Source organism: Oncorhynchus keta, unplaced genomic scaffold (assembly GCF_023373465.1).
Source record: "Oncorhynchus keta strain PuntledgeMale-10-30-2019 unplaced genomic scaffold, Oket_V2 Un_contig_269_pilon_pilon, whole genome shotgun sequence".
Lineage (NCBI taxonomy): Eukaryota > Metazoa > Chordata > Actinopteri > Salmoniformes > Salmonidae > Oncorhynchus > Oncorhynchus keta.
Window position 1 is genome coordinate 91,823 of NW_026285285.1, and position 24,999 is coordinate 116,821.

Consider the following 24,999-nt stretch of genomic DNA (forward strand, 5'->3'; position numbering starts at 1 on the left):
ATGTGAATCAGTTTGATAAGGGGAACAGAGTGATGTGATTCAGTTTGATAAGGGGAACAGAGTGATGTGATTCAGTTTGATAAGGGGAACAGAGTGATGTGATTCAGTTTGATAAGGGGAACAGAGTGGTGTGATTCAGTTTGATAAGGGGAACAAAGTGATGTGATTCAGTTTGATAAGGGGAACAAAGTGATGTGATTCAGTTTGATAAGGGAACAGAGTGATGTGATTCAGTTTGATAAGGGGAACAGAGTGATGCGATTCACTTTGATAAGGGAACAGAGTGATGTGATTCCAGTTTGATAAGGGGAACAGAGTGATGTGATTCACTTTGATAAGGGGAACAGAGTGATGTGATTCACTTTGATAAGGGGAACAGAGTGATGTGATTCAGTTTGATAAGGGGAACAGAGTGGTGTGATTCAGTTTCATAAGGGGAACAGAGTGATGTGATTCAGTTTGATAAGGGAACAGAGTGATGTGATTCAGTTTGATAAGGGGAACAGAGTGATGTGATTCAGTTTGATAAGGGGAACAGAGTGATGTGATTCAGTTTGATAAGGGAACAGAGTGGTGTGATTCAGTTTGATAAGGGGAACAGTGGTGTGATTCAGTTTGATAAGGGGAACAGAGTGATGTGATTCAGTTTGATAAGGGAACAGAGTGGTGTGATTCAGTTTGATAAGGGGAACAGAGTGATGTGATTCAGTTTGATAAGGGAACAGAGTGATGTGATTCAGTTTGATAAGGGGAACAGAGTGATGTGATTCAGTTTGATAAGGGGAACAGAGTGGTGTGATTCAGTTTGATAAGGGGAACAGAGTGATGTGATTCAGTTTGATAAGGGAACAGAGTGATGTGATTCAGTTTGATAAGGGGAACAGAGTGATGTGATTCAGTTTGATAAGGGGAACAAAGTGATGTGATTCAGTTTGATAAGGGGAACAAAGCGATGTGATTCAGTTTGATAAGGGGGAACAGTGATGTGATTCAGTTTGATAAGGGGAACAGAGTGATGTGATGCAGTTTGATAAGGGGAACAGAGTGATGTGATTCAGTTTGATAAGGGGAACAGTGATGTGATTCAGTTTGATAAGGGAACAGAGTGATGTGATTCAGTTTGATAAGGGGAACAAAGCGATGTGATTCAGTTTGATAAGGGGGAACAGTGATGTGATTCAGTTTGATAAGGGGAACAGAGTGATGTGATGCAGTTTGATAAGGGGAACAGAGTGATGTGATTCAGTTTGATAAGGGGAACAGAGTGATGTGATTCAGTTTAAGGGAACAAAGTGATATGACTCAGTTTGATAAGGGAACAGAGTGATGTGATTCAGTTTGATAAGGGGAACAAAGTGATGTGACTCAGTTTGATAAGGGGAACAGAGTGGTGTGATTCAGTTTGATAAGGGGAACAGAGTGATGTGATTCAGTTTGATAAGGGGAACAGAGTGATGTGATTCAGTTTGATAAGGGAACAGAGTGATGTGATTCAGTTTGATAAGGAAACAGAGTGATGTGATTCAGTTTGATAAGGGAACAAAGTGATGTGATTCAGTTTGATAAGGGGAACAGAGTGATGTGATTCAGTTTGATAAGGGGAACAGAGTGATGTGATTCAGTTTGATAAGGGGAACAGAGTGATGTGATTCAGTTTGATAAGGGAACAGAGTGATGTGAATCAGTTTGATAAGGGGAACAGAGTGATGTGATTCAGTTTGATAAGGGGAACAGAGTGATGTGATTCAGTTTGATAAGGGGGAACAGAGTGATGTGATTCAGTTTGACCATCGCTCCTCTGTCTAACAAGCTGCCATGTCGGTTTAGCCCACTAGGGCTCATTCTATCACCACATGTAACCATATTTACTGTTTGTTTATGCATTTCTGTGAATTACTTAGTTAGTAATAAATAAATTATTTAAGACAATTGATGTATGGATGACTCATAGTCAAGACTGGGTTCGTGCAGATGGCCAACAATTTACGCTGTTTGGAATGAGACTAACGTGATGTAAAATAAATAAATAATTAAATCAGAAGACTATTGATCAGATCTGAAAATATCTGAAAGGTTATATTGGGAAATTATAACTTTGTAATCTGAATACTTTCCTTGGTGCCCCGAATTCCTAGTTAATTACAGTTACACAATTAATTACTTTGATCGCGTTGTCCTAATTACAGGGAATCTTTGATAAAACTATGTCTTCAATTTAATGATAGTAAATACACGACACAGGCTATACCTGGTATTTCCACAGGGTGGTGCTGCTGGACACATTCTGGAGCTAATCAAATCAAAATCAAATCAAATTTTATTAGATGTCGTATTGTCAAATACACCGGATAGGTGCAGTGAAATGTGTTGTTTTACAGGGTCAGTCATAGTAGTATGATAGGTGTTGTTTTACAGGGTCAGTCATAGTAGTATGATAGGTGTTGTTTTACAGGGTCAGCCATAGTAGTATGATAGGTGTTGTTTTACAGGGTCAGTCATAGTAGTATGATAGGTGTTGTTTTACAGGGTCAGTCATAGTAGTATGATAGGTGTTGTTTTACAGGGTCAGTCATAGTAGTATGATAGGTGTTGTTTTACAGGGTCAGTCATAGTAGTGTGATAGGTGTTGTTTTACAGGGTCAGTCATAGTAGTATGATAGGTGTTGTTTTACAGGGTCAGCCATAGTAGTATGATAGGTGTTGTTTTACAGGGTCAGTCATAGTAGTATGATAGGTGTTGTTTACAGGGTCAGTCATAGTAGTATGATAGGTGTTGTTTTACAGGGTCAGTCATAGTAGTATGATAGGTGTTGTTTTACAGGGTCAGTCATAGTAGTATGATAGGTGTTGTTTTACAGGGTCAGTCATAGTAGTATGATAGGTGTTGTTTTACAGGGTCAGTCATAGTAGTATGATAGGTGTTGTTTTACAGGGTCAGTCATAGTAGTATGATAGGTGTTGTTTTACAGGGTCAGTCATAGTAGTATGATAGGTGTTGTTTACAGGGTCAGTCATAGTAGTATGATAGGTGTTGTTTACAGGGTCAGTCATAGTAGTATGATAGGTGTTGTTTTACAGGGTCAGTCATAGTAGTATGATAGGTGTTGTTTACAGGGTCAGTCATAGTAGTATGATAGGTGTTGTTTTACAGGGTCAGTCATAGTAGTATGATAGGTGTTGTTTTACAGGGTCAGTCATAGTAGTATGATAGGTGTTGTTTTACAGGGTCAGTCATAGTAGTATGATAGGTGTTGTTTTACAGGGTCAGTCATAGTAGTATGATAGGTGTTGTTTACAGGGTCAGTCATAGTAGTATGATAGGTGTTGTTTTACAGGGTCAGTCATAGTAGTATGATAGGTGTTGTTTTACAGGGTCAGTCATAGTAGTATGATAGGTGTTGTTTTACAGGGTCAGTCATAGTAGTATGATAGGTGTTGTTTTACAGGGTCAGTCATAGTAGTATGATAGGTGTTGTTTTACAGGGTCAGTCATAGTAGTATGATAGGTGTTGTTTTACAGGGTCAGTCATAGTAGTATGATAGGTGTTGTTTTACAGGGTCAGTCATAGTAGTATGATAGGTGTTGTTTACAGGGTCAGTCATAGTAGTATGATAGGTGTTGTTTTACAGGGTCAGTCATAGTAGTATGATAGGTGTTGTTTTACAGGGTCAGTCATAGTAGTATGATAGGTGTTGTTTTACAGGGTCAGTCATAGTAGTATGATAGGTGTTGTTTTACAGGGTCAGTCATAGTAGTATGATAGGTGTTGTTTTACAGGGTCAGTCATAGTAGTATGATAGGTGTTGTTTTACAGGGTCAGTCATAGTAGTATGATAGGTGTTGTTTTACAGGGTCAGTCATAGTAGTATGATAGGTGTTGTTTACAGGGTCAGTCATAGTAGTATGATAGGTGTTGTTATACAGGGTCAGTCATAGTAGTATGATAGGTGTTGTTTTACAGGGTCAGTCATAGTAGTATGATAGGTGGTGTTTTACAGGGTCAGTCATAGTAGTATGATAGGTGGTGTTCTACAGGGTCAGTCATAGTAGTATGATAGGTGTTGTTTTACAGGGTCAGTCATAGTAGTATGATAGGTGGTGTTTTACAGGGTCAGTCATAGTAGTATGATAGGTGTTGTTCTACAGGGTCAGTCATAGTAGTATGATAGGTGTTGTTTTACAGGGTCAGTCATAGTAGTATGATAGGTGGTGTTCTACAGGGTCAGTCATAGTAGTATGATAGGTGGTGTTCTACAGGGTCAGTCATAGTAGTATGATAGGTGTTGTTTACAGGGTCAGTCATAGTAGTATGATAGGTGTTGTTTTACAGGGTCAGTCATAGTAGTATGATAGGTGTTGTTTTACAGGGTCAGTCATAGTAGTATGATAGGTGCAGTGAAATGTGTTGTTTTACAGGGTCAGTCATAGTAGTATGATAGGTGTTGTTTACAGGGTCAGTCATAGTAGTGTGATAGGTGTGGTTTTACAGGGTCAGTCATAGTAGTGTGATAGGTGCAGTGAAATGTGTTGTTTTTACAGGGTCAGTCATAGTAGTATGATAGGTGTTGTTTTACAGGGTCAGTCATAGTAGTATGATAGGTGTGGTTTTACAGGGTCAGTCATAGTAGTGTGATAGGTGCAGTGAAATGTGTTGTTTTACAGGGTCAGTCATAGTAGTATGATAGGTGTTGTTTTACAGGGTCAGTCATAGTAGTATGATAGGTGTTGTTTTACAGGGTCAGTCATAGTAGTATGATAGGTGTTGTTTTACAGGGTCAGTCATAGTAGTATGATAGGTGTTGTTTTACAGGGTCAGTCATAGTAGTGTGATAGGTGTTGTTTTACAGGGTCAGTCATAGTAGTATGATAGGTGTTGTTTTACAGGGTCAGTCATAGTAGTATGATAGGTGTTGTTTTGCAGGGTCAGTCATAGTAGTATGATAGGTGTTGTTTTACAGGGTCAGTCATAGTAGTGTGATAGGTGTTGTTTTACAGGGTCAGTCATAGTAGTATGATAGGTGTTGTTTTACAGAGTCAGTCATAGTAGTATGATAGGTGTTGTTTTACAGGGTCAGTCATAGTAGTATGATAGGTGTTGTTTTACAGGGTCAGTCATAGTAGTATGATTGGTGTTGTTTTACAGGGTCAGTCATGGTAGTATGATAGGTGTTGTTTACAGGGTCAGTCATAGTAGTATGATAGGTGTTGTTTTACAGGGTCAGTCATAGTAGTATGATAGGTGTTGTTTTACAGGGTCAGTCATAGTAGTATGATAGGTGTTGTTTTACAGGGTCAGTCATAGTAGTATGATAGGTGTTGTTTACAGGGTCAGTCATGGTAGTATGATAGGTGTTGTTTTACAGGATCAGTCATAGTAGTATGATAGGTGTTGTTTTACAGGGTCAGTCATAGTAGTATGATAGGTGTTGTTTTACAGGGTCAGTCATAGTAGTATGATAGGTGTTGTTTTACAGGGTCAGTCATAGTAGTATGATAGGTGTTGTTTTACAGGGTCAGTCATAGTAGTATGATAGGTGTTGTTTTACAGGGTCAGTCATAGTAGTATGATAGGTGTTGTTTACAGGGTCAGTCATAGTAGTATGATAGGTGTTGTTTTACAGGGTCAGTCATAGTAGTATGATAGGTGTTGTTTTACAGGGTCAGTCATAGTAGTATGATAGGTGTTGTTTTTACAGGGTCAGTCATAGTAGTATGATAGGTGTTGTTTTACAGGGTCAGTCATAGTAGTATGATAGGTGTTGTTTACAGGGTCAGTCATAGTAGTATGATAGGTGTTGTTTTACAGGGTCAGTCATAGTAGTATGATAGGTGTTGTTTTACAGGGTCAGTCATAGTAGTATGATAGGTGTTGTTTTACAGGGTCAGTCATAGTAGTATGATAGGTGTTGTTTTACAGGGTCAGTCATAGTAGTATGATAGGTGTTGTTTTACAGGGTCAGTCATAGTAGTATGATAGGTGTTGTTTACAGGGTCAGTCATAGTAGTATGATAGGTGTTGTTTTACAGGGTCAGTCATAGTAGTATGATAGGTGTTGTTTTACAGGGTCAGTCATAGTAGTATGATAGGTGTTGTTTTACAGGGTCAGCCATAGTAGTATGATAGGTGTTGTTTTACAGGGTCAGTCATAGTAGTATGATAGGTGTTGTTTTACAGGGTCAGTCATAGTAGTATGATAGGTGTTGTTTACAGGGTCAGTCATAGTAGTATGATAGGTGTTGTTTTACAGGGTCAGTCATAGTAGTATGATAGGTGTTGTTTACAGGGTCAGTCATAGTAGTATGATAGGTGTTGTTTTACAGGGTCAGTCATAGTAGTATGATAGGTGTTGTTTTACAGGGTCAGTCATAGTAGTATGATAGGTGTTGTTTTACAGGGTCAGTCATAGTAGTATGATAGGTGTTGTTATACAGGGTCAGTCATAGTAGTATGATAGGTGTGGTTTTACAGGGTCAGTCATAGTAGTATGATAGGTGTTGTTTTACAGGGTCAGTCATAGTAGTATGATAGGTGTTGTTTTACAGGGTCATAGTAGTATGATAGGTGTTGTTTTACAGGGTCAGTCATAGTAGTATGATAGGTGTTGTTTTACAGGGTCAGTCATAGTAGTATGATAGGTGTTGTTTTACAGGGTCAGTCATAGTAGTGTGATAGGTGCAGTGAAATGTGTTGTTTTACAGGGTCAGTCATAGTAGTATGATAGGTGTTGTTTTACAGGGTCAGTCATAGTAGTGTGATAGGTGTGGTTTTACAGGGTCAGTCATAGTAGTGTGATAGGTGCAGTGAAATGTGTTGTTTTACAGGGTCAGTCATAGTAGTATGATAGGTGTTGTTTTACAGGGTCAGTCATAGTAGTATGATAGGTGTTGTTTTACAGGGTCAGTCATAGTAGTATGATAGGTGCAGTGAAATGTGTTGTTTTACAGGGTCAGTCATAGTAGTATGATAGGTGTTGTTTTACAGGGTCATAGTAGTATGATCGGTGTTGTTGTACAGGGTCAGTCATAGTAGTGTGATAGGTGTTGTTTTACAGGGTCAGTCATAGTAGTATGATAGGTGTTGTTTTACAGGGTCAGTCATAGTAATATGATAGGTGTTGTTTTACAGGGTCAGTCATAGTAGTATGATAGATGTTGTTCTACAGGGTCAGTCATAGTAGTATGATAGGTGTTGTTTGCAGGGTCAGTCATAGTAGTATGATAGGTGTTGTTTTACAGGGTCAGTCATAGTAGTGTGATAGGTGTTGTTTTACAGGGTCAGTCATAGTAGTGTGATAGGTGTTGTTTTACAGGGTCAGTCATAGTAGTATGATAGGTGTTGTTTTACAGGGTCAGTCATAGTAGTATGATAGGTGTTGTTTTACAGGGTCAGTCATAGTAGTATGATAGGTGTTGTTTTACAGGGTCAGTCATAGTAGTATGATAGGTGTTGTTTTACAGGGTCAGTCATAGTAGTATGATAGGTGTTGTTTTACAGGGTCAGTCATAGTAGTATGATAGGTGTTGTTTTACAGGGTCAGCCAAAGTAGTATGATAGGTGTTGTTTTACAGGGTCAGTCATAGTAGTGTGATAGGTGTTGTTTTACAGGGTCAGTCATAGTAGTATGATAGGTGTTGTTTTACAGGGTCAGCCAAAAGTAGTATGATAGGTGTTGTTTTACAGGGTCAGTCATAGTAGTGTGATAGGTGTTGTTTTACAGGGTCAGTCATAGTAGTATGATAGGTGTTGTTTTACAGGGTCAGTCATAGTAGTGTGATAGGTGTTGTTTTACAGGGTCAGTCATAGTAGTGTGATAGGTGTTGTTTTACAGGGTCAGTCATAGTAGTGTGATAGGTGTTGTTTTACAGGGTCAGTCATAGTAGTGTGATAGGTGTTGTTTTACAGGGTCAGTCATAGTAGTATGATAGGTGTTGTTTTACAGGGTCAGTCATAGTAGTGTGATAGGTGTTGTTTTACAGGGTCAGTCATAGTAGTATGATAGGTGGTGTTCTACAGGGTCAGTCATAGTAGTATGATAGGTGTTGTTTACAGGGTCAGTCATAGTAGTATGATAGGTGTTGTTTACAGGGTCAGTCATAGTAGTATGATAGGTGTTGTTTTACAGGGTCAGTCATAGTAGTATGATAGGTGCAGTGAAATGTGTTGTTTTACAGGGTCAGTCATAGTAGTATGATAGGTGCAGTGAAATGTGTTGTTTTACAGGGTCAGTCATAGTAGTATGATAGGTGTTGTTTACAGGGTCAGTCATAGTAGTATGATAGGTGTTGTTTTACAGGGTCAGTCATAGTAGTATGATAGGTGTTGTTTACAGGGTCAGTCATAGTAGTATGATAGGTGTTGTTTTACAGGGTCAGTCATAGTAGTATGATAGGTGTTGTTTTACAGGGTCAGTCATAGTAGTATGATAGGTGTTGTTTTACAGGGTCAGTCATGGTAGTATGATAGGTGTTGTTTTACAGGGTCAGTCATAGTAGTATGATAGGTGTTGTTTTACAGGGTCAGTCATAGTAGTATGATAGGTGTTGTTTTACAGGGTCAGTCATAGTAGTATGATAGGTGTTGTTTTACAGGGCCAGTCATAGTAGTATGATAGGTGTTGTTATACAGGGTCAGTCATAGTAGTATGATAGGTGTTGTTATACAGGGTCAGTCATAGTAGTATGATAGGTGTTGTTTTACAGGGTCAGTCATAGTAGTATGATAGGTGTTGTTATACAGGGCCAGTCATAGTAGTATGATAGGTGTTGTTTTACAGGGTCAGTCATAGTAGTATGATAGGTGCTGTTATACAGGGCCAGTCATAGTAGTATGATAGGTGTTGTTATACAGGGTCAGTCATAGTAGTATGATAGGTGTGGTTTTACAGGGTCAGTCATAGTAGTATGATAGGTGTTGTTTTACAGGGTCAGTCATAGTAGTATGATAGGTGTTGTTTTACAGGGTCAGTCATAGTAGTATGATAGGTGTTGTTTTACAGGGTCAGTCATAGTAGTATGATAGGTGTTGTTTTACAGGGTCAGTCATAGTAGTGTGATAGGTGCAGTGAAATGTGTTGTTTTACAGGGTCAGTCATAGTAGTATGATAGGTGTTGTTTTACAGGGTCAGTCATAGTAGTGTGATAGGTGTGGTTTTACAGGGTCAGTCATAGTAGTGTGATAGGTGCAGTGAAATGTGTTGTTTTACAGGGTCAGTCATAGTAGTATGATATGTGTTGTTTTACAGGGTCAGTCATAGTAGTATGATAGGTGTGGTTTTACAGGGTCAGTCATAGTAGTGTGATAGGTGCAGTGAAATGTGTTGTTTTACAGGGTCAGTCATAGTAGTATGATAGGTGTTGTTTTACAGGGTCAGTCATAGTAGTATGATAGGTGTTGTTTTACAGGGTCAGTCATAGTAGTATGATAGGTGTTGTTTTACAGGGTCAGTCATAGTAGTATGATAGGTGTTGTTTTACAGGGTCAGTCATAGTAGTGTGATAGGTGTTGTTTTACAGGGTCAGTCATAGTAGTATGATAGGTGTTGTTTTACAGGGTCAGTCATAGTAGTATGATAGGTGTTGTTTTACAGGGTCAGTCATAGTAGTATGATAGGTGTTGTTTTACAGGGTCAGTCATAGTAGTGTGATAGGTGTTGTTTTACAGGGTCAGTCATAGTAGTGTGATAGGTGTTGTTTTACAGGGTCAGTCATAGTAGTATGATAGGTGTTGTTTTACAGGGTCAGTCATAGTAGTATGATAGGTGTTGTTTTACAGGGTCAGTCATAGTAGTATGATAGGTGTTGTTTTACAGGGTCAGTCATAGTAGTATGATAGGTGTTGTTTTACAGGGTCAGTCATAGTAGTATGATAGGTGTTGTTTTACAGGGTCAGTCATAGTAGTATGATAGGTGTTGTTTTACAGGGTCAGCCAAAGTAGTATGATAGGTGTTGTTTTACAGGGTCAGTCATAGTAGTGTGATAGGTGTTGTTTTACAGGGTCAGTCATAGTAGTATGATAGGTGTTGTTTTACAGGGTCAGCCAAAGTAGTATGATAGGTGTTGTTTTACAGGGTCAGTCATAGTAGTGTGATAGGTGTTGTTTTACAGGGTCAGTCATAGTAGTGTGATAGGTGTTGTTTTACAGGGTCAGTCATAGTAGTATGATAGGTGTTGTTTTACAGGGTCAGTCATAGTAGTGTGATAGGTGTGTTTTACAGGGTCAGTCATAGTAGTATGATAGGTGTTGTTTTACAGGGTCAGTCATAGTAGTATGATAGGTGTTGTTTTACAGGGTCAGTCATAGTAGTATGATAGGTGTTGTTTACAGGGTCAGTCATAGTAGTATGATAGGTGTTGTTTTACAGGGTCAGTCATAGTAGTATGATAGGTGCAGTGATATGTGTTGTTTTACAGGGTCAGTCATAGTAGTATGATAGGTGTTGTTTTACAGGGTCAGTCATAGTAGTGTGATAGGTGTTGTTTTACAGGGTCAGTCATAGTAGTGTGATAGGTGCAGTGAAATGTGTTGTTGTACAGGGTCAGTCATAGTAGTATGATAGGTGTTGTTTTACAGGGTCAGTCATAGTAGTGTGATAGGTGTTGTTTTACAGGGTCAGTCATAGTAGTATGATAGGTGTTGTTTTACAGGGTCAGTCATAGTAGTATGATAGGTGTTGTTTTACAGGGTCAGTCATAGTAGTGTGATAGGTGTTGTTTTACAGGGTCAGTCATAGTAGTATGATAGGTGTTGTTTTACAGGGTCAGTCATAGTAGTGTGATAGGTGCAGTGAAATGTGTTGTTGTACAGGGTCAGTCATAGTAGTATGATAGGTGTTGTTTTACAGGGTCAGTCATAGTAGTATGATAGGTGTTGTTGTACAGGGTCAGTCATAGTAGTATGATAGGTGTTGTTTTACAGGGTCAGTCATAGTAGTGTGATAGGTGTGGTTTTACAGGGTCAGTCATAGTAGTGTGATAGGTGTTGTTTTACAGGGTCAGTCATAGTAGTGTGATAGGTGTTGTTTTACAGGGTCAGTCATAGTAGTATGATAGGTGTTGTTGTACAGGGTCAGTCATAGTAGTGTGATAGGTGTTGTTTTACAGGGTCAGTCATAGTAGTATGATAGGTGTTGTTTTACAGGGTCAGCCATAGTAGTATGATAGGTGTTGTTTTACAGGGTCAGTCATAGTAGTATGATAGGTGTTGTTTTACAGGGTCAGTCATAGTAGTATGATAGGTGTTGTTTTACAGGGTCAGTCATAGTAGTGTGATAGGTGTTGTTTTACAGGGTCAGTCATAGTAGTATGATAGGTGTTGTTTTACAGGGTCAGTCATAGTAGTATGATAGGTGTTGTTTACAGGGTCAGTCATAGTAGTATGATAGGTGTTGTTTTACAGGGTCAGTCATAGTAGTATGATAGGTGTTGTTTTACAGGGTCAGTCATAGTAGTATGATAGGTGTTGTTTTACAGGGTCAGTCATAGTAGTATGATAGGTGTTGTTTTACAGGGTCAGTCATAGTAGTGTGATAGGTGTTGTTTTACAGGGTCAGTCATAGTAGTATGATAGGTGTTGTTTTACAGGGTCAGTCATAGTAGTATGATAGGTGTTGTTTTACAGGGTCAGTCATAGTAGTATGATAGGTGTTGTTTTACAGGGTCAGTCATAGTAGTATGATAGGTGTTGTTTTACAGGGTCAGTCATAGTAGTATGATGGGTGTTGTTTTACAGGGTCATAGTAGTATGATAGGTGTTGTTTTACAGGGTCAGTCATGGTAGTATGATAGGTGTTGTTTTACAGGGTCAGTCATAGTAGTATGATAGGTGTTGTTTTACAGGGTCAGTCATAGTAGTATGATAGGTGTTGTTTTACAGGGTCAGTCATAGTAGTATGATAGGTGTTGTTTACAGGGTCAGTCATAGTAGTATGATAGGTGTTGTTTTACAGGGTACAGGGTCAGTCATAGTAGTATGATAGGTGTTGTTTTTACAGGGTCAGTCATAGTAGTATGATAGGTGTTGTTTTACAGGGTCAGTCATAGTAGTATGATAGGTGTTGTTTTACAGGGTCAGTCATAGTAGTATGATAGGTGTGGTTTTACAGGGTCAGCCAAAGTAGGACGGCACAAATTAGGATTAAGTGCCTTGTTCAAGGGCACAGACAGGTTATTCCAACCAGCAACCTTTTGGTTCTTAGCCCAAAGCTCTATCCACTATGGCCCCACTAGGCTACCTGCTGATTGGTTCTTAGCCCAAAGCTCTAACCACTATGGCCCCACTAGGCTACCTGCTGATTGGTTCTTAGCCCAAAGCTCTAACCACTATGGCCCCACTAGGCTACCTGCTGATTGGTTCTTAGCCCAAAGCTCTAACCACTATGGCCCCACTAGGCTACCTGCTGATTGGTTCTTAGCCCAAAGCTCTAACTACTATGGCCCCACTAGGCTACCTGCTGATTGGTTCTTAGCCCAAAGCTCTAACCACTATGGCCCCACTAGGCTACCTGCTGATTGGTTCTTAGCCCAAAGCTCTAACTACTATGGCCCCACTAGGCTACCTGCTGATTGGTTCTTAGCCCAAAGCTCTAACCACTATGGCCCCACTAGGCTACCTGCTGATTGGTTCTTAGCCCAAAGCTCTAACCACTATGGCCCCACTAGGCTACCTGCTGATTGGTTCTTAGCCCAAAGCTCTAACCACTATGGCCCCACTAGGCTACCTGCTGATTGGTTCTTAGCCCAAAGCTCTAACCACTATGGCCCCACTAGGCTACCTGCTGATTGTTGTTGAACCAAAAGCTCCCCTTACCTTTGAGTTGGTCAGGATTGGCAAGGCGGTCTCCTGCTGCTGTCTGGCTGTTCTGCAGGTGGGCATCTATCACCTCTGACAAAGACATGGAGATTCTGTTACTAACATAGTACGACCAGGCTCATACCACTACATACCACTGGTTCTCAGAGCAGGTACGTGAGGAGCTGCCTTATTTTCAGAGCAAAACCCACTGTGACTCAGAGCAGGTACGTGAGGAGCTGCCTTATTTAAAACCCACTGTGACTCAGAGCAGGTACATGAGGAGCTGCCTTGTTTAAAACCCACTGGTTCTCAGAGCAGGTACATGAGGAGCTGCCTTGTTAAAAACCCACTGTGACTCAGAGCAGGTACATGAGGAGCTGCCTTGTTTAAAACCCACTGACTCAGAGCTGGTACATGAGGAGCTGCCTTGTTTAAAACCCACTGGTTCTCAGAGCAGGTACATGAGGAGCTGCCTTGTTAAAAACCCACTGGTTCTCAGAGCAGGTACATGAGGAGCTGCCTTGTTTAAAACCAATGCATGGTACTACTAGATGCAAAATTCCTTCTCAGATCATTTTGAGGAGAGAGGTGTCAATATTAAAAACACATTTGCTATTACAACTGACATTCCCCCCACTATGGTGTGGAAACAAAGGATTCTCAGAGCTGATTGAAGATCAGCTTGGCCACCCTGTGGTTAAATGTCACTATCATTCACCAAGAGAATCTGTGTTCCAGGATCAAGTCAGTCATGGTAATGGACAGCGCCTCTGTTTAGCTACAGAATTATTCCGTTTGTGGGAAATTAGACGTTCGATAGACACAATTCGTTTATAATCCACATATGAAAATCAGAACTTGCATACAGATCATTAGAAATGTTAGGATAAATTGTAAATTGGCACTCCACACAAAAAAGGTTGCCAACCCCTGCCTTAGAGACACACGTAACTTACCATCAAAGTTAGCCAGCCTGTGCAACGAAGAACCCACTGCTTCTTTCAACTGCTTCACAGCTGCAGTGGGAGAAAAAAAAAAAAATAAACGATCAACATCATGACATCTGACATGTCTAGACATGATATCTCTGATATCTTCTGAGGAGCAGTATCTGATATCTCTATGATATCTCTATGATATCTTCTGAGGATGAGTATCTGATATCTCTATGATATCTTCTGAGGATCAGTATCTGATATCTCTATGATATCTCTATGATATCTCCTGAGGATGAGTATCTGATATCTCTATGATATCTCTATGATATCTTCTGAGGATCAGTATCTGATATCTCTATGATATCTCTATGATATCTTCTGAGGATGAGTATCTGATATCTCTATGATATCTTCTGAGGATCAGTATCTGATATCTCTATGATATCTCTATGATATCTCTATGATATCTTCTGAGGATCAGTATCTGATATCTCTATGATATCTCTATGATATCTTCTGAGGAGCAGTATCTGACATGTCTAGACATGATATCTCTATGATATCTTCTGAGGATCAGTATCTGATATCTCTATGATATCTCTATGATATCTTCTGAGGATCAGTATCTGATATCTCTATGATATCTCTATGATATCTTCTGAGGATCAGTATCTGACATGTCTAGACATGATATCTCTATGATATCTTCTGAGGATCAGTATCTGATATCTCTATGATCTCTCTACACTGGTTCTATCATCACGGTATTTGGTATTTTATTATGGATCCTCAGTAGCTGTTGCCATAGCAGCAGCTACTCTTCCTGGGGTTTATTATGGATCCCCATTAGCTGTTGCGATAGCAGCAGCTACTCTTCCTGGGTTCCACACAGAACATGAAACATGATATAATACAGAACATAAATAGACAAGAACAGCTCCAGGACAGAACTACATCAATTAAAAATAAATAGTCTTTAAAAAAGGCACACATAGCCTACATATCAATATATACACAAACTATGTGGGTAAAATAGGGGAGAGGCGTTGTGACGAGATGTGATGCTTTATCTGTTGTGTTAAACCAGGTTTGCTGTTAATCTGAGCAATATGAGATGGAAGGAAGTTCCATGCAATAATGGCTAAATATAATACTGTACGCTTTCTTGAATTTATTCTGGATTTGGGGACTGTGAAAAGACCCCTGGTGGCTTGTCTGGTGGGGTGAGTGTGTGTGTGTCAGAGCTGTGTGTAAGTTGACTATGCAAACAATTTAGGATTTTCAACACAATGTTTTCAGAACCCTATATTAATATACAGTACACGGTCTAGACCAGCAGAACCCTATATTAATATACAGTACCCCTGTCTAGACCAGCAGAACCCTATATTAGTATACAGTACCCCAGTCTAGACCAGCAGAACCCTATATTAATATACAGTACCCGGTCTAGACCAGCAGAACCCTATATTAGTATACAGTACCCGGTCTAGACCAGCAGAACCCTATATTAATATACAGTAACCTGGTCTAGACCAGCAGAACCCTATATTAGTATACAGTACCCCAGTCTAGACCAGCAGAACCCTATATTAATATACAGTACACCGGTCTAGACCAGCAGAACCCTATATTAATATACAGTACCCCTGTCTAGACCAGCAGAACCCTATATTAGTATACAGTACCCCAGTCTAGACCAGCAGAACCCTATATTAATATACAGTACCCCGGTCTAGACCAGCAGAACCCTATATTAGTATACAGTACCCCAGTCTAGACCAGCAGAACCCTATATTAATATACAGTACCCCGGTCTAGACCAGCAGAACCCTATATTAGTATACAGTACCCCAGTCTAGACCAGCAGAACCCTATATTAATATACAGTAACCTGGTCTAGACCAGCAGAACCCTATATTAGTATACAGTTTCCCCTCTTCTTAGACCCATATTAAGAGGACCAATACCCCCGGCGTGGTAATTTTCAATGGTACTTTTAATGCTATAAGGTACACCGGAACAAAACTAACAAAACCAGAAAGTAAAACTCCAGTCCTATCTGGTGACACACAGAGACATTAATAACAATCACCCACAAACCACAGTAAACCCAGCAGAACCTATATTAGATTCTCAATCAGCAGACTAAATAATGAACCCTATATTGAGAACCATACTAGACCAGCAGAAACATAGAAATTCAGAACCCAAAACCTAGACAAACAAACATAGACTGCCCACCCAACTCACGCCCTGACCATACTAACTAAACACAAAATACAGAAAATAAAGGTCAGAACCCAATATTAGTATACAGTACCAGGGTCTAGACCAGCAGAACCCTATATTAATATACAGTACCCGGTCTAGACCAGCAGGTCTACAGACCAGCAGAACCCTATATTAATATACAGTACCCCGGTCTAGACCAGCAGAACCCTGTATTAGTATACAGTACCCCGGTCTAGACCAGCAGAACCCTATATTAATATACAGTACCCCATTAGAACCCTATATTAGTATACAGTACCCCAGCAGAACCCTATATTAGTATACAGTAACGCGGTCTAGACCAGCAGAACTCTATAATAGTATGCGGAACCCTATATTAGTATACAGTACCCCAGTCTAGACCAGCAGAACCCTATATTAGTATACAGTAACCCGGTCTAGACCAGCAGAACCCTATATTAATATACAGTACCCCAGCAGAACCCTATATTAGTATACAGTACCCTGGTCTAGACCAGCAGAACCCTATATTAATATACAGTACCCCGGTCTAGACGAGCAGAACCCTAAATTAGTATACAGTACCCCAGCAGAACCCTATATTAATATACAGTACCGCCAGCCCACCCAGACCAGCCCAGAACCCTATATTAAAGATACAGTACCCCAGTCTCGACCACCCAGAACCCTATATTAATATACAGTACCCCAGTCTAGAACAGCAGAACCCTAGAATTAGTATACCAGTACCCCAGCAGAACCCTATATTAGTATACAGTAACCCAGTCTAGACCAGCAGAACTCTATAACAATACCCAGTACCCCAGCCCAGAACCCTATATTAGACCGCCACTGACCCAGTACCCGGTCCAGCCCACCCAGAGCAGAACCCTACATTAATATACAGTACCCCAGCAGAACCCATATTAGTATACAGTACCCAGGTCCAGACCAGCAGAACCCTATATTAATATACAGACCCCAGCAGAACCCATATTAGTACCCAGTAACGTGGTCCCACCCAGAGACCAGCAGAACCCACCCATTAGTATACAGTACCCAGACCGTCCCCAGACCAGCAGAACCCCATTAAGAACATCCTAAGACCGCCAGCCCACCCAGACCGCCAGCCCACCCAGACCGCCAGCCCACCAAGACCGCCAGCCCAGACCCAGACCCCCAGCCCACCCAGACCGCCAGCCCACCAAGACCGCCAGCCCACCAAGACCGCCAGCCCACCCAGACCGCCAGCCCACCCAGACCGCCAGCCCACCCAGACCGCCACTCACCCAGACCGCCAGCCCACCCAGACCGCCAGCCCACCCAGACCGCCACTGACCCAGACCGCCAGCCAACCCAGACCGCCACTCACCCAGACCGCCAGCCCACCCAGACCGCCAGCCCACCCAGACCGCCAGCCCACCCAGACCGCCACTCACCCAGACCGCCACTCACCCAGACCAGCCCACCCAGAGCCCACCCAGACCTCCAGCCCACCCAGACCGCCAGCCCACCCAGACCCACCCAGACCGCCACTCACCCAGACCGCCAGCCCATCACCCAGACCGCCACTCACCCAGACCGCCACTCACCCAGACCGCCACTCTCCCACCGACCAGACCCCAGACCCCCAGACCGCCACTCACCCACCCAGACCGCCACTCACCCAGACCGCCACTCCCCCAGACCGCCAGCCCACCCAGACCTCCACTCACCCAGACCGCCACTCTCCCAGACCGCCACTCACCCAGACCGCCAGACCCCCAGCCCGCCCAGACCCCCAGACCGCCACTCACCCAGACCCCCAGACCGCCACTCACCCAGACCGCCACTCACCAAGACCGCCAGCCCACCCAGACCTCCACTCACCCAGACCCCCAGACCGCCACTCACCCAGACCGGCACTCACCCAGACCCCAGACCGCCAGCCCACCCAGACCGCCAGCCCACCCAGACCGCCAGCCCACCCAGACCGCCAGCCACCCAGACCGCCACTCACCCAGACCGCCAGCCCACCCAGACCGCCAGCCCACCCAGACCGCCAACCCACCCAGACCGCCACTCACCCAGACCCCCAGACCCGAGCCCACCCAGACCGCCACTCACCCAGACCGCCAGCCCACCCAGACCGCCACTCACCCAGACCGCCAGCCCACCCAGACCTCCACCCACCCAGACCGCCAGCCCACCCAGACCGCCACTCACCCAGACCGCCACTCACCCAGACCGCCACTCACCCAGACCGCCAGCCCACCCAGACCGCCACTCACCCAGACCGCCACTCACCCAGACCGCCAGCCCACCCAGACCGCCACTAACCCAGACCGCCACCCAGCCCACCCAGACCTCCACTCACCCAGACCTCCACTCACCCAGACCGCCAGCCCACCCAGACCGCCAGCCCACCCAGACCGCCACTCACCCAGACCGCTACTCACCCAGACCGCCAGCCCACCCAGACCGCCACTCACCCAGACCGCCACTAAACCCAGACCGCTACTCACACAGACCGCCACTCACCCAGACCGCCAGCCCACCCAGACCGCCACTCACACAGACCTCCACTCACCCAGACCGCCAGCCCACCCAGACCGCCCACCCAGAACGCCCACCCAGACCGCCGGCCCCACCCAGACCGCCACTCACCCAGACCGCCAGCCCACCCAGACCGCCACTCACCCAGACCGCCAGCCCACCCAGACCGCCAGCCCACCCAGACCGCCAGCTCACCCAGACCGCCAGCCCACCCTGACCGCCACCCACCCAGACCGCCACTCACCCAGACCGCCACTCACCCAGCCCACCCAGACCGCCACTCACCCAGACCAGACCAGCCCACCCAGACCGCCAGCCCACCCAGACCTCCACTCACCCAGACCGCCAGCCCACCCAGACCTCCACTCACCCAGACCGCCACTCACCCAGACCGCCAGCCCACCCAGACCGCCACCACCCAGCCCACCCAGACCGCCAGCCCACCCAGACCGCCACTCACCCAGACCGCCAGCCCACCCAGACCTCCACTCACCCAGACCGCCAGCCCACCCAGACCGCCACTCACCCAGACCTCCACTCACCCAGACCGCCACTCACCCAGACCGCCAGCTCACCCAGACCTCCACTCACCCAGACCGCCACTCACCCAGACCGCCACTCACCCAGACCGCCAGCCCACCCAGACCGCCAGCCCACCCAGACCGCCACTCACCCAGACCGCCAACCACCCAGACCGCCAGCCCACCCAGACCGCCACTCACCCAGACCGCCAGCCCACCCAGACCGCCACTCACCCAGACCGCCACTCACCCAGACCGCCAGCCCACCCAGACCTCCACTCACCCAGACCGCCACTCACCCAGACCGCCACTCACCCAGACCGCCAGCCCACCCAGACCGCCACCCCACCCAGACCGCCAGCCCACCCAGACCGCCACTCACCCAGACCGCCACTCACCCAGACCGCCACTCACCCAGACCGCCAGCCCACCCAGACCGCCAGCCCACCCAGACCGCCAGCCCACCCAGACCGCCACTCACCCAGACCGCCACTCACCCAGACCACCAGACCCACCCAGACCGCCACCACCCACCCAGACCGCCACTCACCCAGACCGCCACTCAACCAGACCGCCACTCACCCAGACCGCCAGCCCACCCAGACCGCCACCCAGCCCACCCAGACCGCCACTCACCCAGACCGCCAGCCCACCCAGACCGCCACTCACCCAGACCGCCACTCACCCAGACCGCCAGCCCACCCAGACCGCCAGCCCACCCAGACCGCCACTCACCCAGACCGCCACTCACCCAGACCTCCACTCACCCAGACCGCCACTCACCCAAACCGCCACTCACCCAGACCGCCACTCACCCAGACCGCCACTCACCCAGACCGCCACTCACCCAGACCGCCAGCCCACCCAGACCGCCAGCCCACCCAGACCGCCACCCACCCAGACCGCCAGCCCACCCAGACCGCCAGCCCACCCAGACCGCCACTCACCCAGACCGCCACTCACCCAGACCGCCAGCCCACCCAGACCGCCAGCCCACCCAGACCGCCACTCACCCAGCCCACCCAGACCGCCAGCCCACCCAGACCGCCAGCCCACCCAGACCGCCACTCACCCAGCCCACCCAGACCAGACCCAGCCCACCCAGACCGCCAGCCCACCCAGACCGCCACTCACCCAGCCCACCCAGACCGCCAGCCCACCCAGACCGCCAGCCCACCCAGACCGCCACTCACCCAGACCGCCAGCCCACCCAGACCGCCAGCCCACCCAGACCGCCAGCCCACCCAGACCGCCACTCACCCAGACCGCCACTCACCCAGACCGCCACTCACCCAGACCGCCAGCCCACCCAGACCGCCACTCACCCAGACCGCCAGCCCACCCAGAGACCGCCAGCCCACCCAGACCGCCAGCCCACCCAGACCGCCAGCCCACCCAGACCGCCACCCACCCAGACCGCCACTCACCCAGACCGCCACTCACCCAGACCGCCACTCACCCAGACCGCCACTCACCCAGACCGCCACTCACCCAGACCGCCACTCACCCAGACCGCCAGCCCACCCAGACCGCCACTCACCCAGACCGCCACTCACCCAGACCGCCACTCACCCAGACCGCCACTCACCCAGACCGCCACTCACCCAGACCGCCAGCCCACCCAGACCGCCAGCCCACCCAGACCGCCACCACCCAGACCGCCAGCCCACCCAGACCGCCAGCCCACCCAGACCGCCAGCCCACCCAGACCGCCAGCCCACCCAGACCGCCAGCCCACCCAGAGCCAGCCCACCCAGACCGCCAGCCCACCCAGACCGCCACCACCCAGACCGCCAGCCCACCCAGACCGCCCTCACCCAGACCGCCAGCCCACCCAGACCGCCAGCCCACCCAGACCGCCAGCCCACCCAGACCGCCACCCACCCAGACCGCCACTCACCCAGACCGCCACTCACCCAGACCGCCAGCCCACCCAGACCGCCAGCCCACCCAGACCGCCAGCCCACCCAGACCGCCACTCACCCAGAGCCCACCCAGACCGCCAGCCCACCCAGACCGCCAGCCCACCCAGACCGCCCACCCCAGCCCACCCAGACCGCCAGCCCACCCAGACCGCCAGCCCACCCAGACCGCCACTCACCCAGACCGCCAGACCACCCAGACCGCCAGCCCACCCAGACCCCCAGACCGCCAGCTCACCCAGACCGCCCGCCCACCCAGACCCCCAGCCCACCCAGACCGCCAGCCCACCCAGACCGCCAGCCCACCCAGACCGCCAGCCCACCCAGACCCCACCACCCAGACCGCCAGCCCACCCAGACCGCCAGCCCAACCAGACCGCCAGCCCACCCAGACCGCCACCCACCCAGACCGCCACTCAGACCCAGCCCACCCAGACCGCCAGCCCACCCAGACCGCCACTCACCCAGACCGCCAGCCCACCCAGACCGCCAGCCCACCCAGACCGCCAGCCCACCCAGACCGCCACTCACCCAGACCGCAGCCCACCCAGACCGCCAGCCCACCCAGACCGCCACCCACCCAGACCTCCACTCACCCAGACCGCCAGCCCACCCAGACCGCCACTCACCCAGACCGCCAGCCCACCCAGACCGCCAGCCCACCCAGACCGCCACTCACCTAAACTGTTGTTGTCCTTGATGCTTTTCTCCTGCAGCTGTTCTAAACCAACTGGAAACAACAACAATAGATTAGAGAGGATGTGGAGTGACTCGCCAATCCTAGATGACCCGTTTCCCCTGCTGGGGTTCGGGAAAACTCTTCCCTCCACAGAGACATCTCAGGGGTAGAGTCATAAATGGAGAGGAGATGGAACGATAACCAGACGCAGCAAAGGGCTGCAGTACCAGTATGTGTGTGTGTGTTACATTACCTTGCAGGGCAGTGAGGCGACCGTTAGAGAAGTCGTTATCAGCCTGTAAGGCCTCAAAGCGGGCCTGTAGAGCCTGTTCCTTCTCCTCCATCTCATCAATACAAAGCTGCAGTTCCTTCTTCTCCATCTGACCCCTCTGAGTCAACTCCTCCTGACGACCCTCTGCCAGCTACACAGGGACACATACACACACACAAACACACACACACACACAGTATTATGCTAGGGTACTTTTGGTTGGGATGGTCACTAAATAGCAATATCACTCATCTCTGCCACACCAAGTCAAGGCTTATTCCACATCCCCAAACCCTGGCACTTTTCTCAAGGAATCCTTACTCCATTTCCTGGATCCCATCTCCCGCCCTTTCTCAAAATCAAGAAGATCATAGGTTAAGGACCCTGTATTGGAGGTGGTCACAGAGGGGAGGGACCCTGTATCTTATTGGAGGTGGTCACAGAGGGGAGGGACCCTGTACCTTACTGGAGGTGGTCACAGAGGGGAGGGACCCTGTATCTTATTGGAGGTGGTCACAGAGGGGAGTGACCCTGTACCTTATTGGAGGTGGTCACAGAGGGGAGGGACCCTGTACCACTGGAGGTGGTCACAGAGGGAGGGACCCTGTACCTTACTGGAGGTGGTCACAGAGGGGAGGGACCCTGTACCTTACTGGAGGTGGTCACAGAGGGGAGGGACCCTGTACCTTATTGGAGGTGGTCACAGAGGGGAGGGACCCTGTACCTTATTGGAGGTGGTCACAGAGGGGATGGACCCTGTACCTTATTGGAGGTGGTCACCAGACCGGGAGGGACCCTGACCTTATTGGAGGTGGTCACAGAGGGGAGGGACCCTGTACCTTACTGGAGGTGGTCACAGAGGGGAGGGACCCTGTACCTTACTGGAGGTGGTCACAGAGGGGAGGGACCCTGTACCTTATTGGAGGTGGTCACAGAGGGGAGGGACCCTGTACCTTCTCCAGTACAGGTGAGTCACAGACCGGGAGGATAAAGCTTATTGAGATAGAGTCACAACCAGGGACCCTTTACCTTGTCAGTGAGGTGGTCACAGAGTTGACAGGGACCGTTGTATTTATTAGCCAGTGGTCTCAGAGGGAGACCCAGACCGTTCCACCCAGACCGAGGTGGTCACCCAGGGGGAGGGACACCTCCTACCATGTGACTGGAGGTGGTCACAGAGGGAGGGAGACCCATCACCAATATGGAGGTGGTCCAGAATCAGGTAGGGACCCTCCACCCAGCCTACAGTCAGTCCAGGACAAGGAACCCTGCCCTCCACCCAGACCGCCAGTCACAGACAAGTTGGACCCTGTATTTACCTTACCCAGCCTCACAGAGCCAGGGACAAGTTGAATCATTATTTAAGGTTCTCCCAGCCTACACAACCAGGACAATAGATTGGACCATGTATTTAACCTAAGCCAATTGGAGCCTGGTCACAGGGGGAGGAATCCTGTACCTTACTGGAGGTGGTCTACAGAGGGAGGGAACCCTGTACCTACCCAGGTGGTCAGCCAGACAAGTTGGACCATGTATTTAACCCCTGGAGGTGCCTCAGTTATCAGAGGACAAAGGGACCCTGTAGATTTAACCCCTTACTCCAGGTGGTCACAGACAAAGCTGGATCCTGTACCTCCATTGGAGGTGGTCACAGAGGGGAGGGACCCTGTACCTTATTCCAGGTGGTCACAGCCAGGGAGTATGGACCCTGTATTTATTGGAGGTGGTCACAGAGGGGAGGACCCTGTATTTAACCTTATTGGAGGTGGTCATCCCCAAGGGACCCTGTATTTTACTGGAGGTGGTTCAGAGGGGAGGGACCCTGTACCTTATTGGAGGTGGTCACAGAGGGGAGGGACCCTGTACCTTACTGGAGGTGGTCACAGAGGGGAGGGACCCTATCTAGCTATTTTGGAGGTGGTCACAGAGGGGAGGGACCCTGTACTTCCTTACTGGAGGTGGTCACAGAGGGAGGGACCCTGTACCTTATTGGAGGTGGTCACAGAGGGGAGGGACCCTGTACCTTATTGGAGGTGGTCACAGAGGGGAGGGACCCTGTATCTTATTGGAGGTGGTCACAGAGGGGAGGGACCCTGTATCTTATTGGAGGTGGTCACAGAGGGGAGGGACCCTGTATCTTATTGGAGGTTGTCACAGAGGGGAGGGACCCTGTACCTTATTGGAGGTGGTCACAGAGGGGAGGGACCCTGTACCTTATTGGAGGTGGTCACAGAGGGGAGTGACCCTGTACCTTATTGGAGGTGGTCACAGAGGGGAGGGACCCTGTACCTTATTGGATGTGATCACCGAGGGGAGGGACCCTGTACCTTATTGGAGGTGGTCACAGAGGGGAGGGACCCTGTACCTTATTGGAGGTGGTCACAGAGGGATGGACCCTGTACCTCTCCAGTACAGGTGAGGTGGCGAGGAATAAAGCTAATTGAGGAGGACCCTCACCTTTATCTTGTCAGGAGGTGGTCACAGAGGGGAGGCCACCTCCAGCTCTTCATGGAGGTGATCACAGAGGTGGGAACACCATCCTCCTGTGACTGGAGGTGGTCAAAGAGGAGGGACCCTCATCTTATATGGAGAGTCGACCCAGAATCACTGAATGGGGAGTCCACCCAGCCTATCTCATTGGAGGTGGTCACAGAGGGGAGGGACCCTGTACCTTATTGAGGTGATCATGGGAGGGACCCTACCTTCTCAGCCTACAGTCACAGGTGAGAAGGAATCATATAGGACTCCCTCAGGAAGCCGACAGAATAAAGCTGAACTGAGATAGAGTCCACCCTAACCATCACCTTTATCTTGTCAGTGAGGTCCTTGATCTACAGTGAGCCAGCGCTGAATCATGTATTTTACCCCTCCAGCCAGTTCTCTCAGAGCTCTTCATGAATTTAACCCCTCCACTCCCTCAGTCAATGACAAGTTGAATCACTCATTTCCTGTGACTGAGCCTACGCTAAAAGGGAAGTTGAAATGTATTTAACCCATCATCAATAAGTCAGCCAGGACTCCCTGAATCATGTATTTAACCCCTCCACCCAGCCTACAGTCAGCCAGGACAAGTTGAATCATGTATTTAACCCCTCCACCCAGCCTA

General features: G+C 47.7%; 1 long non-coding RNA gene and 1 pseudogene across 3 annotated transcripts; one reads left to right on the top strand and one right to left on the bottom strand.

The window, feature by feature from the left end:
* The window catches only part of LOC118379948 (sarcolemmal membrane-associated protein-like), a 144,601-nt pseudogene that overhangs the window by 17,146 nt on the left and 102,456 nt on the right, over window positions 1-24,999 (bottom strand).
* On the top strand, window positions 2,354-11,938 carry LOC127922748 (uncharacterized). Of its 3 annotated transcripts, none has more exons than XR_008112154.1 (4): window positions 2,354-2,697; window positions 6,052-6,162; window positions 11,089-11,568; window positions 11,750-11,938. It is a non-coding gene; the product is annotated as an uncharacterized LOC127922748 (long non-coding RNA). The 3 variants fall into 3 exon arrangements; XR_008112155.1 differs by having other exon boundaries at window positions 11,089-11,310; XR_008112153.1 differs by lacking the exon at window positions 11,750-11,938 and having other exon boundaries at window positions 11,089-11,695.